At 44.9% G+C, this 17,534-nt stretch overlaps 1 protein-coding gene across 7 annotated transcripts in view; it reads right to left on the minus strand.

The window, feature by feature from the left end:
* ZHX3 (zinc fingers and homeoboxes 3) overlaps nt 1-17,534 on the minus strand; it is a 113,206-nt gene that overhangs the window by 87,359 nt on the left and 8,313 nt on the right. Inside the window, exon 1 of one of the 7 annotated variants that reach the window (XM_059893053.1) lies at nt 10,945-16,899. The exons of 5 other annotated variants lie outside the window; for them this stretch is intronic. The gene's annotated coding sequence lies outside the window, so the exon portion shown is untranslated. Of the gene's footprint in view, nt 1-9,628; nt 10,523-10,944; nt 16,900-17,534 lie in introns of those variants that run through there. One more of the 7 variants, XM_059893054.1, reaches the window with a different exon arrangement.

Genomic DNA, 17,534 nt, shown 5'->3' on the forward strand with positions numbered 1-17,534 from the left:
AGACATTTTTCTCCCTACCATGCAGGGTTCCTTTCAGTGGTGGAAGGAGAATCACATAACCTCAAGGTAAACTGTCTACATGATAACGAGAAGAAAGGAGAGTAGAATTCACATAAAACTTGAGAATGTATGGAAATAAGATGAGAAATTCTGCCAGGAAAGAGGCAAATCCAGAATAATACAAAAGACTTTGCAGAAGGAGGGCTACAGCAATGTCTGTAAGTTGCTTGTTGCACTAAACCAAGTGAGTTTAGGTTTGGAAAAGTTGGCTGGATTGATTTTTAAAATATCTTCTCCTCTAATCAAAGATTCAATAATTATAACAGAAATGACATGTGGCTTTGTAATTAACTTAGCAAGCACAGAGCATAAGCACTCTACGAGCACTGGTTATATGAAAATGATAAAAGACAGACTAAGAGATATATCTTCCAAATCGATAGTAATTTTTATATGGGCCATCAACCAAAGCATGAATATAAAAGAACCATTCTAAGCATTAAGGAAAAGTTTAATATACTATTTAAATGTATTAAAGAACTTACTACTAATTTTAGGTACGTTAATGGCACTATAGTCATAGGTTTTTACAGTACTATTTTTCAATCATTGTTTTTAAACATTTAAGTCACTACTTTTCAACTTGGACTGAATATGGGCATTACTGCTTATTTTTCACTGAAAATAAAGCAGCCTGATCATTACCAATGTCGAAGCCTTATATTTTGTTACTGTTGTCTTTCTCCTGTGATTAGAATTTCCTAATTTAATGTCTACTTAAAGGATTTAACTCTTAGGATATGTTTGGAAGACACTGTTTTTAGTATTTAGGAGTCAAAATTATCTAAACACATTCATCAAGAGTGGTGGAGTAATCAACTCACTGAGACTAATAATACTTTTTTTCTTTAAGCCAGAATTAGTCTAATTGTATTTTATATATTGGAAAGAAAATTTACATTTACTTAAATTGTAGACATACCATAAAAGCTTCAATTATGCACTAAAATAGTTTCAGAATATTTAGTGAAGGATAAGTTGGATATTAACACTGAATTTATCCAGAAAAGACCAAAGTCCACAGCTCCGTAATGGTAATGTTCTGCTGCTTGACCTGGGTGCTCGTGACACAGGCCCATTCAGTTTATGAAAATGCACCAGCCTCTACACTTATGTTCATTTTTCTTTATGTATATTAGACTTCAATTAAAAAGTCTTCTCTGTCATGTTCCATACTTGAAGTATTACAGATGAAATGACAGGGCATCCGGAATTTGCTTTCAAAGACCAGAAGACGGCGGGGGCCAGGGGAAAGACCATGTATGGTTGTGGGTAAGGAAGAGGATGAATGAGGGATGGGAAAGAAATGAAATAAGATTAGAAAGCTGCTGACATTGTGGAGGCTGCATGATGGGTTAGTGGAGGCTTGTAATACATATTAGAAAATTACTGTAATTAAAACAAAAGTGTTAAAGGGAAAGCACAGTTATTGCTGTACCTGTGCGTGCATGTGAGCTGCTGAAAGAACAGGGCAACAACTGACTCATCCCAGAAAACCAGCACGGACAAGGAGGAGATTAATGGGTGAACTACGGTAGCAACACGTCGCTCCACGTCTGTCCTCCATTGGCTCAAGTGATGAACTCAGGGCTTAGGGGCTTTAAGAACCTAGGGAGGGAGGGGTTTTGGTTTTCCGGTGGATGCACACCTTCCAGAGTGGTGGACATACCTACTGTGTTCAAAGGAAGGAAACGTGGAGGAGGGATAAATTGGGACTCTGGGATTAACAGATTCACACTGCTGTATATAAAATAGATAAACAACAAGGACTTACTGTAAAGCACAGGGAAATATATGTGTGTGTGTGTGAATATATATACATATATTCAGATTCTCATTATAGGTTACTACTAGATATTGAATATAGTTCTCTGTGCTATACACATACATATACACACACACATGCAGATACATTTATGTAAGTGAATCACTTTGCTGTATACCTGAAACACTGTAAATCAGTTATTTTTCAAGTAAAAAAAAAAAACTCCTTCTGTTCCACTGGGGGGGGGGGGGAGGAAATGGTGCCTACACAGGAAAAATTTAAGGGACCGCAGGACTCGTGTGTGTGCATGCGTGTGTGCGGCAGTAACCGCACCACTCAGGCTCTACACTGCCCACAACGAAGGCACTGGGCAGGCTGCACTCTGGAAGTGACTCTGATAAGCTCCCACATCAAGAACACTGCATCCTAGAGGTCTGCTCAGCAAAGAAAAAAGCTAGTCATGTTCTAAGCACAAACTCTGAGCTAAAAGCGTCCACCCTTTTAGGGATGCAGAATGTTTCAAAGCAAAACATCTCTGTCAAGAACATTAGCCAAATCCTCTGGCTTTGAGGAAACAGTTCATCTTACAAGGAGGTAGAGAATCCCTGCTGCTAAGACACACCTTATTGATCAGGTCACAGTAAGCTCTACAAAATAAGTGTAAATAGTTTTTTTTTCCTCTAAATTCTGACATAATAATCATCCCCTGAAATGACCAAAAAAGTCTTGGCCACAGTCTTACCTGCTTGGAACAAAGATTGAAAGAAATGTACCTGTTCCATGAGCTAAGAGAATAAAAGCTTGGAGAAAAGGGGGCTCAGGTGCTCATGACCTCCCCGCCTGGTCTTCTCCAGACTCACTCGCTAATCTGTTACTGAAACGCCGCCAGCTACACGAGGCTCTTCCAGCTTAGGAATGTGATTTCAACAATGCATCCATTTTCTCCAAATTCCAGTAGAGTGAAAAAAAAAAAATTTGAATGCTCCATAATATTTCTTATAAAAGATTTTTATCAGGAACACTTTATCTTATAACCAATGTTTTAAAAACTAAGTATCCAGTTAGTTTCTCTTTGCGTAACTTTCTGGTATATGAAGCTATACCATATTAATAAAAACTTTAAAGTGCTCAGTTTCCATGAGCACTTTATTAAATGTCCTGAAGATGAGAAACTTGAAAAGACACCAAATATGTTGGATAACAAACAGCCTGTCGGGCTGGACTAAAGAGTCCACCAGACATACACAGAAGGTACATGCCACTGGCAAGAGGGCGGAACAGCAGCGCTGTTGTTTGCTTCATCTACTTAGTGAGGTAGGAGAGGGACCTCTGAATAAGGGATCAAGAATCTGAAGCAGAGAGTATCTTCCGGGGGATCTGATGGACACAGGACAGCTATCCAAACATGGCAGGATTTTTTCTCATCAACAACTCTTACCCAAAACTGGGCCTCACTATTCAAAGTATGACCTGACCCAACCCGCAAGCATCAGCATCACCTGGCAACCTGTTAGAAAGATGGAATCTCAGGCTGCACTCAGAACTACTGAAGCAGAACCTGCATTTTAGCCCAAGCCCCAGGTCATCTGTATGCACACCACAGTTCAAAAAAGCCTAGGATTAGGGGATTCCTGTCCACGTGGAGGGAGGTTTCCACAGAGCTCTGCATGGGCCTCCCCTGTCTCTCACTTTTACTTATGACTCACATGAAGATACTGAAGAGCCTTCCGCAAGTCCCAAGTGACACTCATCTAGAAGGAAACACTCAATTGCACAAGCACCTCTTGGAAGAGGCCAGGCCTGAGAGCAGATCACGTGCAGAGATGTAAGCAACCAGCGATTTGCTAACGAGAAAAAAAAAGTAACGCACGCTTGACTGTATGTCTGCACACGGAACCACTTCTGGAGAACAGGCTGCAGACCCGGCCACGTGTTCCAGCAGAGTGACTGACGGGACAAACTGCGGCCAGACGACGGGAAGAACCCGGGTGGGGAGAAAGGGACCCGGAGAACAGGCTGCAGACCCGGCCACGCGTTCTAGCAGAGTGACTGACGACAAACTGCGGCCACAGACGGTGGGAAGAGCCCGGGTGGAGAGAAAGGGACCCGGAGAACAGGCTGCAGACCCGGCCACGCGTTCTAGCAGAGTGACTGACGACAAACTGCGGCCAGACGGTGGGAAGAACCCCGGTGGAGAGAAAGGGACCCGCAGTCTTTCCTGAGGGATGGCTGACCAAAGAAAAGGCGACTAAGTGGGGACATCGTGGTTGTATTCACACATCTGAAGGGCTGTCTCAAGATATTTCATTCTGCAAATGTGTTTCTGAGCATCTGCTATGTGCCAGGCACTATGCCAGGAACTAAGGACAGAGGGAAAACCAGAATCGCTAATTGTCTGATTTTCCTGACAAGTGGAAGAAACTTGTCTGTTGTCCCAGAAAGCGGAGTTGTGGTCGATGTAAGGCTAGTGGAGGACCAGGGCCCCAGACAAGGAAGCCCCTCTGGCTGAGGGGCTCCAGCTTCGTAAAAAGTGCACAGATGGAATGGCTGGCCCCCCAGGCTGAGCGGAATGGGTTAGGGAGGGGACGCATGCCTCCCAGGGAGCAGCCTAGGGGACTCCCACGCCAGTGCTATATTCCAGAGTTGCAGGATAACCAGGGCCAATATCATTAATCAAATTTAAAAAGTCTGTTCAGAACTACACTATATTCAATTTAGCCAAGAACAAATGTTTTAAAACTTAATCACAATTTAGGGTTTCAGCTAAATTCTGTATGTAAACGTAAATGGTGTATGACTTCTCTTTCAGCAGTAGTTTTTTAAGCCAAGGATTTAATAAAAATCCTCCACATTAACATTTTAAGCAACAGCTCTGCGTAATGACTCATTTTAATTGTATTCTTGCTTCTCTCAGAGACCCTTACAACTACTATATTTAATGTTCCATGATATACCTTCAGAGTTGCTCACCCCATTCTGAGAAATTATTCTGAAAAAAATAACAATTCCTTTCCCTCTGCCAGAAAGAACAAAAGAGGGAGAGGGTGGGGAAGCTAAATGCAGGAGGAGTCAGATGAATAATGTTTATAAAGAAAACTAACAGTAAGTAAACCACTTACATGCTCGACAAAACTGCCAGTCTTTTTTGGCATGAAGTAGGGTAAACGATATCCAACAAGTAGGAGAATGTTTAAGGTAAACATTAATAAACTATTAATAAACTAATAGTTTATTAATAAACATTAATAAACTATTTAAATAATCATGAAGGTCATATAGCAACCTGTAAACACATGCATAATGACAACAATATAAACCCGCACAATTTTAGCCATGTAAAATTTATGCATGCATATAATAAAAATTAGGGGAAAAAAGTTTAAGGTTTGTTTTTTTGGCTGTTAGGATTCCTCTTTTTTTAATTTAAAATTTCTACTTTATTGTTGACTGTTCAATAAAAAATTTTACAATGAATGTATCAGGAACCAAAATAATTTTAACTTATAAGTGTAATAATTTGTACGTTAGCAAGAAATGAAATCACACAAAGGTGACACATAGTTGAACCTTAATGCTCAATTGGTTCTTTGTCTTTTATAAACCTATTTTTCATAAATCACCAAAAGTAAAATATAATAAGATTCACGTTATGAAAAGTGCTTAACATCTGTGGAAAGTAAGAAGGACTTTGTATAGCAGCCGCCCGTAAACTTCGGGTAAAAGCAAAACTAAATTTCTGGATTCTATTTTGCTTTTCACCTTATTTGATCTCAGTTAACATCGTTCATGCCAAGTCAAGTTTTTTCCCTCCTCTTTCCCCTTCTCTTCAAGTTCATAGAAGTGAAGGGGAAAAAACACAGAGCAGCTCTTTTACAGTTTCCCCCAGTTCTTCCAGTGACGCCATGAAGGGCGGTGTTCTGGAATGGGCTCAGAGAAGGCCAGACGTGAGGGCCACCTGGCTACCATCTGTCACCAAAGGCGTCACCAGACTGAGCTGACTTAGGGCCCAGAGACCTGGGTTCAAGTTTTCCATTTCTATAACATGGAAATACTCCTACTTACCCGGTGACTGGGTCAGGAGAAAGTCCCCAGTGAATGTGATGCTCAAGAAATGCTTACCTTATCCTTTTTTCCCACCTTCCACTAAACACACACATTCTGTCTGAAGTCACAAGGTCCTTCTGTCAAATATCCTCCTGTTGCTCTCCAAGTGCACTCTCTACCCATCCCTACCTTGCTCCTACCCTACAGACTGATGTCTATGGATCCCATCCACAGGCCCCCATGTGTGTCCAAGGCAGAGTCCCAGAGAGACGTCAGGGAAGGAAACAGAGTTGTGGGGGGCGCGAGGAAAGGGTGAGGTCAGCAATTTGAATATCCTGCTTCTGCCAGCTGTGCTCCTCAACCAGAGGCCACCGCTCTTCTCAAGGTGGCCTCTTCTGAATGACAAGCCCTTCTGGCTTCTGAAGACTACTCCATCCACTTCTCCCATTGCAGCTGGGGTGGTAATTTCACCATCTGAGATTCTGCTCTGTCCCTGGAGATTTCCTCTACGTCCTATCCACACCACTTTAAGTGAATGTAGTTAGGATCTATAATGATTCTAAATTGAGAATAATCAGCTTTTCCTGTTGGGACTCTGACCAATAAAGTCCTATCGAAAGCATTCCATCTACAGCATTTATACCTTGAATCACAGGGGCAGTGGGCAGTTCCAGAATTCATCTGAGGCCAAGAGGCACACGCAGGCAGGACCTGATGATTCTAAGAAACCAGACTGGCAAAGCCTAGCCTGTGCTCCCCCAACAGGCCTAAAGCAGGCCTTCAACTGAGCCACTGTCCTCAGACCTCAGGGGAATTAACATCAGTTCCTAAACTCTTGGGTCCTGTGAACTGGGGGGTCAGGGCCTGGTAGACCGGTATTTTAATTCCTCAGTCCAGGCTCAGTTAAAGAGTTCTGGTTTTACCCCAAGTTTATTATAATGGTGTACAACTCACCAATTCCTTAGGAACTGGGAGAGGAGAAACAGCAGCCTCCCGAAGTCCCGTAGTTCCCACTGTGTCAGTCTTTCAAGTGAGGAGTTGGGAAACAAGGCTTAAGAACTGATGCTCCAACACCAAAAGGGCTCTTTTAACCTCCAAAAGAGCAGGGGGAAAACGTGGAGTAACCAACTCCCCACTCATACATTTCTCTCCCTCCCAATTCCTAGGAAAGGAGGGCCCTGAGGCTCACAGAAGGCGAGTGTGCAAGGAAGAACCAGGACTGATCCAACATCAGATCCCTGTACTCAGTCCTCGCTTGCTGATCCAACCTTAACCACGACAGCCACGCTCATCCCTCTGGCCTGTGCTAGCCAGCTGCCCAAAGGCACACAAAGGTTCAGTCAGGTCTTGCCCACCAGGATGGCCTGGTTCAAAATGGACTTGTGGGGACTGAAGTGGTCCCAGTCATCCCTAGACTAAAGACCTCATAGAGTTTAGCCTCTTTCTCTTGGGCCTTGAGACACAGAACTAACCTGTCAGCACCCACCATGCACAGAGCACTCTTCAAGATGCCCTGGTGAGTTGCAAAGAACCATTCAATTCTTTCTTTTTAAAATTTACCTTTTAATTAAGAAGATCAGAGAGCTAAGCATGCAGCACATGAGAAGGGCATTGTACACAAAGCCTCGCCCAGCAGAAAGGTGGCAGAGAGCAGAAGAGCTCAAGGTCCGGGTCCCACTTTCGACAAGACTGAGCGACTAAACACAGTATGTGAAACGTGTGGCAGGTCCCTACCTTTCTAAAACTCCACTGCGTCATCATTAGAAAAGGCCAACAACAGCATCTGCTAGTCATGATATCATTATTAACTAGGGTCGTTGTATTAAACCAAATGATATGAGTAACAACTCGGGCCCAGCAGCAGGCGTGCTGTGAGGGCACAGTCAATGCCAGCCTTTATCATCAGAACCAACTGAACTAGCTAAAGCCTCCTCTGGCGAAAAATCAAATTCCCTGGCCCTGCTGGCATTTTACCTGCACTCTAGGTGCACTTAAAAGCCTTTGTCTTCTTTTAAAGGAAAGTATATTACAACATTATCAAGAGTAACAAAAAGCTTTACTATTACATAAGACTACTGAGATAAAAAAATATTCTGTTAAATAGACATTTTAGAACCTTTACTCAGAGGTGGGTTCCACGAGGATGGGTTTCAGCTAAGATTCAGCTCAACAAGAGGTGGAGCCACCAGAAAAAGCTAATAAGACCTTGGGATGCTCTATCAAGATCACAATACGGAGAATAAGGAAAGAGGTTATATCTGAAGAAACTAGGAATTCACAGTCTACAGAGAAAAGCTTGGGCAATAAGAGGGAAGATAGCTGTCTTCAAGTACTTAAAAGGTTGAATATGCTGTATGTTGCGGAAAAAGACTAAGTAAATCCAGAGGGTCAGACACTGTAGCTTCCTGTGTGGAAGAATGTCCTCAAGCTAACAGAGGATCCCGCACATAAGAGGGGGAGCTGGCCTGTGCGCCTGGAGCCTGTGCTGTGCAGCCAGAGAAGTCACTGCAGTGAGAAGCCCATGCACCTCAGTGAGGAGCAGATCCTGCTGGCCGCCACCAGAGAAAGTCTGCTGAGCAATAAAGACCCAGCACAGCCATAAATACATAAATCAAATCATACAAAAGAGAAAAGAAAAGAAGGGGTCTTGGCATCTCACTAGTGGCCACACTGGAAAACTCTGCGTCCTTTCCCATCTGAGTATCTGTAACCCTATTGTCTTCTTTGGACACCAGAAATAAACATAAGTGGGAATCAATGGAGTGGGGCTCATGTGTGAAAGCATTTCTCATCCTGATAACAACGAAGTCTCGAGAGAGTAATACGGGGGCCACGACTCAGTCCACTATTACACACACTTAGGCAGTCTTAATTCATCTGAGAGGTATCTAAAATTAAAAATAAATAACGGTCTCATAGTTCGTTTTTCTTTTAGAAAATAATCAGCCCAATACTACATTCAAAAAGACTACGTAAAACCTGCAGCATTGTTTTGAGTAACAAAGCTAAGAGTTCCATTTAGTCAAAGGCACCTCTACTTTTTGCTCTGTTAAGCTCAGGAAACTAAACACAGGGGGAAAAAAATCAAAAAAGATTCTAAAAATCAAGCCACTGAGAAGAAAGTGATTCAACATTTTCTTGTCTTTGTTTCACCTGCCAAAAAAGATAAAGTGGATTTGGAACTGAGAGAAAAGACAAAAAGAAAGAATTCAAAAGGGTAGAAAAAGACATCAGAAAGTGAAGCATGAGAGTTTAGTGACATTAACCGCCCAAACCTTACTGAAATTCTAGAAGCAAGCTGTGTATGCTTTGCTGTCTCTGCCGACCTCTTCTTTTTCACTCCAGGTCAGTGGGAAAAAGGGCTCAGTGGCAAAGAATTTGCCTGCAACGTAGGAGACATGGGTTCAGTCCTTGGGTTGGGAGATCCCCTGGAGAAGGAAAGGGCAGTCCACTCCAGGATGTTCCATGGGAAATCCCGTGGACAGAGGAGCCTGGCAGACTACAGCCCATAGGGTCACAAAAGAGTTGTACGTGACAAAGCGACTAAATGACAGCAGCAGGAGAAAGGGATGCAAAGGCAGAGGCTTGTCTTCCATTCAGCCCATTTGCTGCCTCCAAGGGCACACACAGCTGAGCCCAGGAGAACGTTGCTGCGCTTCATCATGAGGTGGTTGTAATGTCAAACCCGGAATTCTGGAATCACAAAATGTGAGGCACAGGGAACAGGTTTAGGGACAAAGGAGTGGAGAACCAAGTTACCAGGCAATGCAGGTCTTCAGAAGCTCTTCTGAAGCAATTCATATTCTTAAGTTCTCAGATGTTTTTCCTTTCAAAAGATGGAGACAATTACTAATTCTTTACAGTTATATGAATTCCTTCTGTTCACAGAAGACACTATACCAGACTTCACAGCCCTTAGACCCAGTGAGAAATGAATGATCTACTAAAAGACTCACAATCAGGGGGAAGTACCTTCATTACGGAGCGTGGCTTTCACCTGAACTGGAGAAAGCAATCTTTGTCCTAGATCACAGGGTACTTTGTCATAACCCTGTCCTTCCAGCACTGTTAGGCTGAGGAGACCGGTAAATACGTAGGGTGCTAAGTGCCACCATGCCCACAATAAGCTCCAGGAGAAACAGAGGAGAAGCGGACCCCTGACCCCTGACCCCTGAGGGGTCAGGGAAGGCTCCCTGGAGGAGGGGGTACCTGAAATGAAGCAGAAAGGCAATGCACTGTCTTGATGAAAGAGGGGAGGCCTCCTCCTTTTCTAAGAGACACAGAGGGAATCCAGGAAGACTAAGGTCAGAAGCCTGGGTAATGTTATCATTTCTGGACTGGCCTAAGGACTTGGGAACAACAGAGGGACCAGAGAGACAGGGGGCTAAGGAGCCATTAAAGGCAGGGATGGCTCACAGTGTGACTGGATGCAAGTCAAGCCAGGCAAGGGTCAAAGGCCTGGACTTGGCTAATCATAAAGGGCCTTGAGTGCCCTTTGCCCGAGACATTTCAGGGAAGTGGCAGGGACAGAGGCCAGAGTGCAGAGGGTTGAGCTGAGGAGGTAAGGAAGTGGAGACTATGGATAAAGCTACTCAGAGGAAGTCTGACTGAGAATAGGGAGGGAGCCAACAGGAAATACAGCATCAAATTTTCTTTGCCAGCTTGAACCTCTGTCCTGAGCTCCAGACTCACTTCTGTCCTAAAGTCCTCCTTTTCCCTCACCCACCGCATCCAGCATACACTGCGACCTCCCTTCCACCCATTCTCCATACAACAGCCTGAGTGGTCTTTTTAAACTATAAATCAGACCACTGTGATTTGCCACTCAAAGCCCTGAGAAGAAACCCTCGCCTCCCTGCCACGGCCTGTCCACACTGTGTGGCCCGGGCCCTCCTGCCGGCCTCCTTTCAGCCCCTAAACCCTCTAAGCACTTCTCTGCCTCAGGAGCTTTACTCCGCCTGCATCACTCCTCTCTTCCTCCCTGCTCCAACCCAAGCAGCAAAGGGTGAATCACCTGTGAAGGAACCGCCACCGCAGAGGCCCTCCCCGCCGCCCCCGCCCCCCAACCTTCACACCTCTAGCCATCTTCAGAGTCCAAATTCTCCAGTTCTCCGGGTGGGATGTTTCCTGGCTCTCACCGCCAGGGGCTTGGACCTCAAATCCCTCAAATCCTAGCTCATTTCTCTCCTGCGTGTTGATTGTCTCTGGTCAAGTCACCACCTCACCAGTTTTCTCATCCTGAAAAAGATGAACAGGGTCTGCCTCCCCAGCTCTGGGAAGCTCGTTTCAGAAGCTGTGTGCACACCCTGGTTTTCGCCTCCATCTCCCCTGACCCAGGGGCCTCTGTGCTGCCTTCCTGGCACCTCCTGTCACTGGGAACCAGTCCCGGGCCCCTGGGCCCTTCCCCTTCCCAGGCTCTGTCCCTCGCGGCTGGAGGAGGGGCCCGTCTGTTCCGGCTCAGGCTCCACTGGTCCTGCCTCCCTGTCTCAGGCCCCGCCACCCTTCCGTGCGTGCTAAATCCCACACACCCCACGTTCATCTCCCATCCAGTAAACGCCTCCTCTCAATTATCTCTCCTCTGGCCTTAGGCACCAGCCGCCATGCGAGGATTGAAGCATCAAAGCCTCCAGATCAACTTTCTCTTTCCCCACCTTGCTGCGGGAATGTCAACGCACCCCAGGAACCATGGAAACCATGGTTTGAAGATGGCAGAGCATCAGTCTGGGTCCCCCCATCCCCATGGTTGACTGGATTTAAAACGAACATGCTGCTGCTACCGATGCTAAGTCGCTTCAAAAATGTTTTAAGCCACTGAGATTTCAGCAGGGTTTATCTGTTACAGGAATTAGCATTTCTTTAGATAATACAGGCTGAATTTAGATAGTTGGAGAGCAAGCGGGAGGATTCTAGTGGTAATGAAGAAAATTTATACAGAAGCCTGAATCTAGGATCACTCATGATCTGATGAAACCAGCTTCATTTACATACTTCTTATCCTCCTTGGGCTCCAAAATCACTGCAGACCATGAAATTAAAAGATGCTTGCTCCTCAGAAGAAAAGCTAAGACAAACTTAGACAGCGTATGAAAAACCAGAGACATCAATTTGCTGACAAAGGTCCCTATAATCAAAGCTATGGTTTTTCCAGTAGTCATGTATGGATATGAGAGCTGGACCATAAAGAAGGCTGAACACCAAAGAATTGATGCTTTCGAGCTGTGGTGCTGGACAAGAAGACTCTTGAGAGTCCCTTGAACAGCAAAGAGATCAAACCAGTCAATCCTAAAGGAAATCAACACTAAATATTCATTGGAAAGACTGATGCTGAAGCTGAAGCCCCAGTACCTTGACCACCTGATGTGAAGAGCTGACTCATTGGAAAAGACCCTGATGCTGGGAAAGACTGAGGGCAGGAGGAGAAGAGGGCAGCAGAGGATGAGATGGTTGGATGGCACTGCTGACTCAATGGACATGAGTTTGAGGAAACTCCAAGAGATGGTGAAGGACAGGGAAGCTGGCGTGCTGTGATTCATGGGGTCACAAAGAGTCGGACACAACTTAATGACTGAACAACAACAATTCTCTTCAGATTACTTTGAAACATGTTTTCTCATCTGACACAACCAACATCATCATCACGAATCATCAGTGCTGTTATAATTAACAGTTTGCAAACAAAAAAACAGACTTAGAGCAGTTAAGGTGGGTCCAAGGTCCCATTGCTAGTAAATGGAGGAGCCAGGATTGGACCACAGGACTCCCGACTCACAGTCCACTGGCGTCTCCCCTGCAGCATCCAGCCTCTCAGAGCCACATGCCAGGGCTACAACTGAAGTACACAAGGGTGTTGGAATAAAACAAAGGAAGAGAGGGAGGGAGTCTGGCAGAATTGGCTAAAGGCAGACTGTGGAGGACTTTATAAACATCAGGCTGTGGAGTTTAACTTTCATACAATAGACAAGGGGGAACAATAATCATCCTTTCTTCAAGCTCTGTCTCTTCAGCCTCTGAACATGCTAGAATCCCTCGCATCCTACAATCACCCCTTCCTCAGGAAGCCCACAGCCCCTCTTCTCCTCATACCTCATCACTGATCTCCTTTAAGAGGCAGACCCAAATCTCCACTTCATCACCTGGTCCTCTATCCATCAGTCCCCCACCTTTTTGGCACCAGGGACCCATTTTGTGGAAGGCAGTCTTCCCACCAGCTGGGAGGGGAAAGAGTTTCGGGATGCTTCAAGGACATTACATTTATCGTGCGCTTTACTTCTGTTATTATTACATCAGCTCCACCTCAGATCACCAGGCATGGGATCCAGGAGGTTGGGGACCCCTGCTCTATTCCACCGGCTCTAATGAATTATGACACTGCAACAGTCACCTCTAGTGATACCTCCTAAGAGCTGGGTTCAATGTACGGACAGCAACATTTCCTTTGACCTTTTTAGGGCACTTGCCAGTGCTGCACTCTTGAAATTTCTCTGCCTTGATTTCCACACCCACACTCTCTTCACCTTCCTCGTCTCTGTCTGCTCCTCCTTGGTTCTGGCTTCTTTTCCTCTGCCTCTACCCTAAATGTCCTTGTTTCCTATGGCTCCATTTTGATCCTCCTCTTACCTTACTCCGCTCTCTCTCTGAAATCACCCCACACACAGCTTCAACTGACAGCTACATACTTCCAATTGGTAGGGAAGTATCTTCCAATCTTCCATCTCTGCAGTCCAGATCTCTCATGTGAGCTCTCCACATCCTGGCTACATTTCCCTGCTGGTATCTCCCTGGAGGCTTCTCAGGTGGCACAGTTGGTAAAGAACCTGCCTGACAATGCAGGAGACTCAAGAGACTCAGGTTTGATCCCTAGATCAGGAAGATCCCCTGGAGGAGGAAATGGCAACCCACTCCAATATTCTTGCCTGGAGAATTCCATGGACTGAGAAGGCTGGCAGGCCAGAGTCCCCAGGGCTGCAGAGCTGGACATGACTGAGCACGCATGTGTGCACATCTCCCTATGGATTCCATGGGCCCCTCAAATTCAACATGGCTAAAATCACACTTAGCACCTTGCTTACCACACTTGTTCCTACTCTTTCTGCATCGATAATGACAATATCTGTTGAGTACTGTAGCAATCTGGATTCTCCAGAGAAACAGAACCAACAGAATACGTGTGTGTGTGTGTGTGTACACACACATACAAATTAAGAGATTTACTTTAAGGAACCAGCTCACATGATGGTAAGGGACTGGCAAGTCTGAAATCTACAGGGAAGACCAGCAGGCTGGAAATGCAGCCTGAGTGGATGTGCAGTCCTGGACTCAAACAGGCTCTCTGGAGTCAGGGAAATGGCAACTCACTCCAGTATTCTCACCGGGATAATCCCATGGACAGAGGAGCCTGGCGGGCTACAGTCCATGGGGTCACAAAGAGTCAGACACGACTAAGTGTTCATACATGTAGGGGTGACTAAGTAGTCCATGTTAACTTCAGGCACCAACAAATAGCTGGTTGTCTTATAAACATTAGAATTAGTGAAATATTAATAATATATAGTCCAAATATTGTATTTGGTCATTTTCTGAAGCCAAGGAGTTGTGGAAACTCTCTATTAGCTATTCCTACTGAACAAGACAGAGGCTGATTTCCTCTACCTAAATGTGCATATATGTAACTTGACCTTTTCAAATTCTTATTTATGTACTGTCATTTAAGTTTTAAAAGACTTTTATAAACGTTTTTAAAATGTGTTTTATTCCATCTGACAGGAAAGAGGGGCAAATGCCTAGGATCACGTAACTGGTAAAAGGCAAAAGTGAGACTAGCCAGGCCTCTCTGCCCCCACCTATCATTACTCCACAAACCTATTCTGGCTTCCTGGCCATGGAGCCTCCAGACTCTCAGTGGCGTGAGGCCACAGAGAGACCACGTCTGACTTGCTCCCCCAAGGGGTCTAGCACAGCACCTGACACACAGCAGACAAAAAGTACATCATTGGTGAACAACGGAATTCATTCTCAGGTTGCTTTAGTCACCTTGATGGTAGGATGGGGCATAGAGCACTGCCAAATCTCTTGGCTTTTAAAATGCTATTGGCATCATGAGGAATAAAGGAAAAAGAAAATAGTATCTTTTCAAAACCCTATGTGTTTATTCCCAAGGGATCAGAATTCTGAGCCAGGGCCCCATTTCAGCACATAAAGTAGCAAGGAGTATGTTTTTCAGCTTCCTAGAAAATTAAGTGTTGGTCTGATGGAGCAAGTGGAAGACTGAAAATACAGCCTTCTCATGGGAAAGGAAAAACTGCAAGGTCTCTGGCATAGTAGAACCATTTGCACGTCTGGTACAATGATCCAGCTGTCACTAACTTACCATGGCAAAAAATGGGCTTAGTAAAGAAGCAACAATTTATTCAGAGGGACGCACAGCAATACGACAGAGGATGAGATGACTGGATGGCATCACTGACTCGATGGACGAGAGTCTCAGTGAACTCCGGGAGTTGGTGATGGACAGGGAAGCCTGGCGTGCTGCGATTCATGGGGTCGCAAAGAGTCGGACACGACTGAGCGACTGATCTGATCTGATCTGTAGCATGAAGATGCAGGTCTGAGGCAGAACAAGCAACAAGGAACACAGAGGCTTAGGGCAGGAAGAGAAATTCTGGGCATGGCTTCACAGCCTTTCTATAAAACCCCATGTGCTCAGTCCCACTAGTGCAAGGGAGAAGAAGGAGCTGGCCACCTTCAGTTGATCACGGTATTCAAGAGGCCTCAAGGGCTTCCCTGGTGGTCCAGTGGTTAAGGGTCCACCTGTCAATGCAAGGGACACATATTCAATCCCTGATGCGGGAAGATCTAACACGCTGCGGGGTGACTAAGCCCATGCGCCACAACTACCGAAGCCCGCACGCTCCAGAGCCTGTGCTCTGCAACAAGAGAAGCCACCGACCGCAGCGAGAAGCCTGAGCGCCCAACGGAGAGTAGTCCCCGCTCTCTGCACCAGAGAAAACCCGCACGCAGCAATGAGACCCAGCGAGGACAAAAATGAAAATATAAATGACTCTTTAAAAAGTCATTAAAACAGAAAGAGGCCTCCTAACCCAGCAGACATGCCTTCCCTATCGGGTCTTCACCAACGTCCCCAAGAGTGCCAGCTTCCCCCAGTTCCTAAATGACACACCCAAACACATGCCCTCCAATGCCTTCTGATTTCCTGCTCACCACCACGGCACAATGTTTCCGTTTCTTCAGGGACTTGAGATATCCACTATGATCCCAAGATTATCTTTAAGGGCTTCCATAAAAGCCTTTTGCCATCACACATTCCTTAATACTTTATATGTTACTTAGGGAGACAAGTTATGCAAAGTAATTAAGGCGTGAGGCATGCTGGATGAGTCATTTAGATAACTGAAAGCTAATTCATTAAGCACCAAAATATTTCTATAGTCTTGCTAAAATAAACAATGCCTTAGTAAACACAGAATATCGAGAAGAGTTCAAAATTCTCCCCAACCTTCAAGATCTAGTCTGATGACAAATATTCCCTGAAAGTATCCCGCAACCCCCTCTTGCCACCTCCACCCACCACCAGAAATAACCTCTCTTTTGTCTGCGAACCCACATTTTGATTATACCTCCTTTGCAGCACAGTGCTCGATCTACTTTAGGTTAGAGACTTAAATGCACCTTGTCTAACTTAAAAAAAAAAGTTCCTGGAGACCAGAGACTTTTTTTTTTAACCCCAAAGTGCCTAGTTCAACAGGCATACAAACACTTCACAAACTGAAATACTCTTTAAAGTGATTCAGATGCTGTCAAGGGCACCATAACACAGCAGAGCCTTTGGGGGTCCTGAGCTCTGGAAGACAGGAAAAGTATGATATTAGAGACCACATTTAGTATCACTAACCCTCTTTGGCCTCTGCTCAGTATTTCTCAGCTTTAGAAGACAATGTTTTTCTACAAGGAAAAAATATTCTAAATTCCTGTTTGGTTTTTCTTTTTTTTCCCTAAAAAGGAATTACTTTTTAAAAATTTCAACTTGCAAACAGAAAATTCTGGCGGCGCTGGCATTGTTAAGCCTCGATTGCCACATTTTCTGGGTCTCAAAATGTGCATGCAGATGGCTGCCGGCAGCTCAGCAGGGAGACGGAGCAGCACGCGGAAGACATGCAAAGTGATGGGAATATAGCCGAGACACTGCACCACGTTTGGTGCCCAGTTCATCAAGTTTGAAAGCCAGGCCCCTCAGTACCGACAGTGCTACGAGGAAATAAGAAACAGAGCGTACCATCCGGCAAGCTAAGTTTCAAGCTCAAGGTCCAAAGCAACTACTTCTGTCTGGCAGGGCCAACAACATTGTTTTCCCGAAGCTTTTAGTGTTTGGCTATGACGAACCAGGCGCTAAGTATAGTTTAATATTCTAAACACGCAGCTCAAACTCACACCCTCCTCACCAGCAGTAGGGGATTCTAAGCGGTCAGCCCAGGATGGTCAGAATCAACAGAATGATTATAAATCCCAAGCCAAGGAGTTAATTTCCTGATCATTTTTATAAACAAAACAGGAGTCAGTGAAACAAGCACTGTTAGTTATGGTCTTTCATTCTTAACCAAACCCTAATTTGTTGACGGGGCTAAAGGTCGTCTTTTTTTTCTATATAACA

This window comes from Bos taurus, chromosome 13 (assembly GCF_002263795.3).
Source record: "Bos taurus isolate L1 Dominette 01449 registration number 42190680 breed Hereford chromosome 13, ARS-UCD2.0, whole genome shotgun sequence".
Classification (NCBI taxonomy): Eukaryota; Metazoa; Chordata; class Mammalia; order Artiodactyla; family Bovidae; genus Bos; species Bos taurus.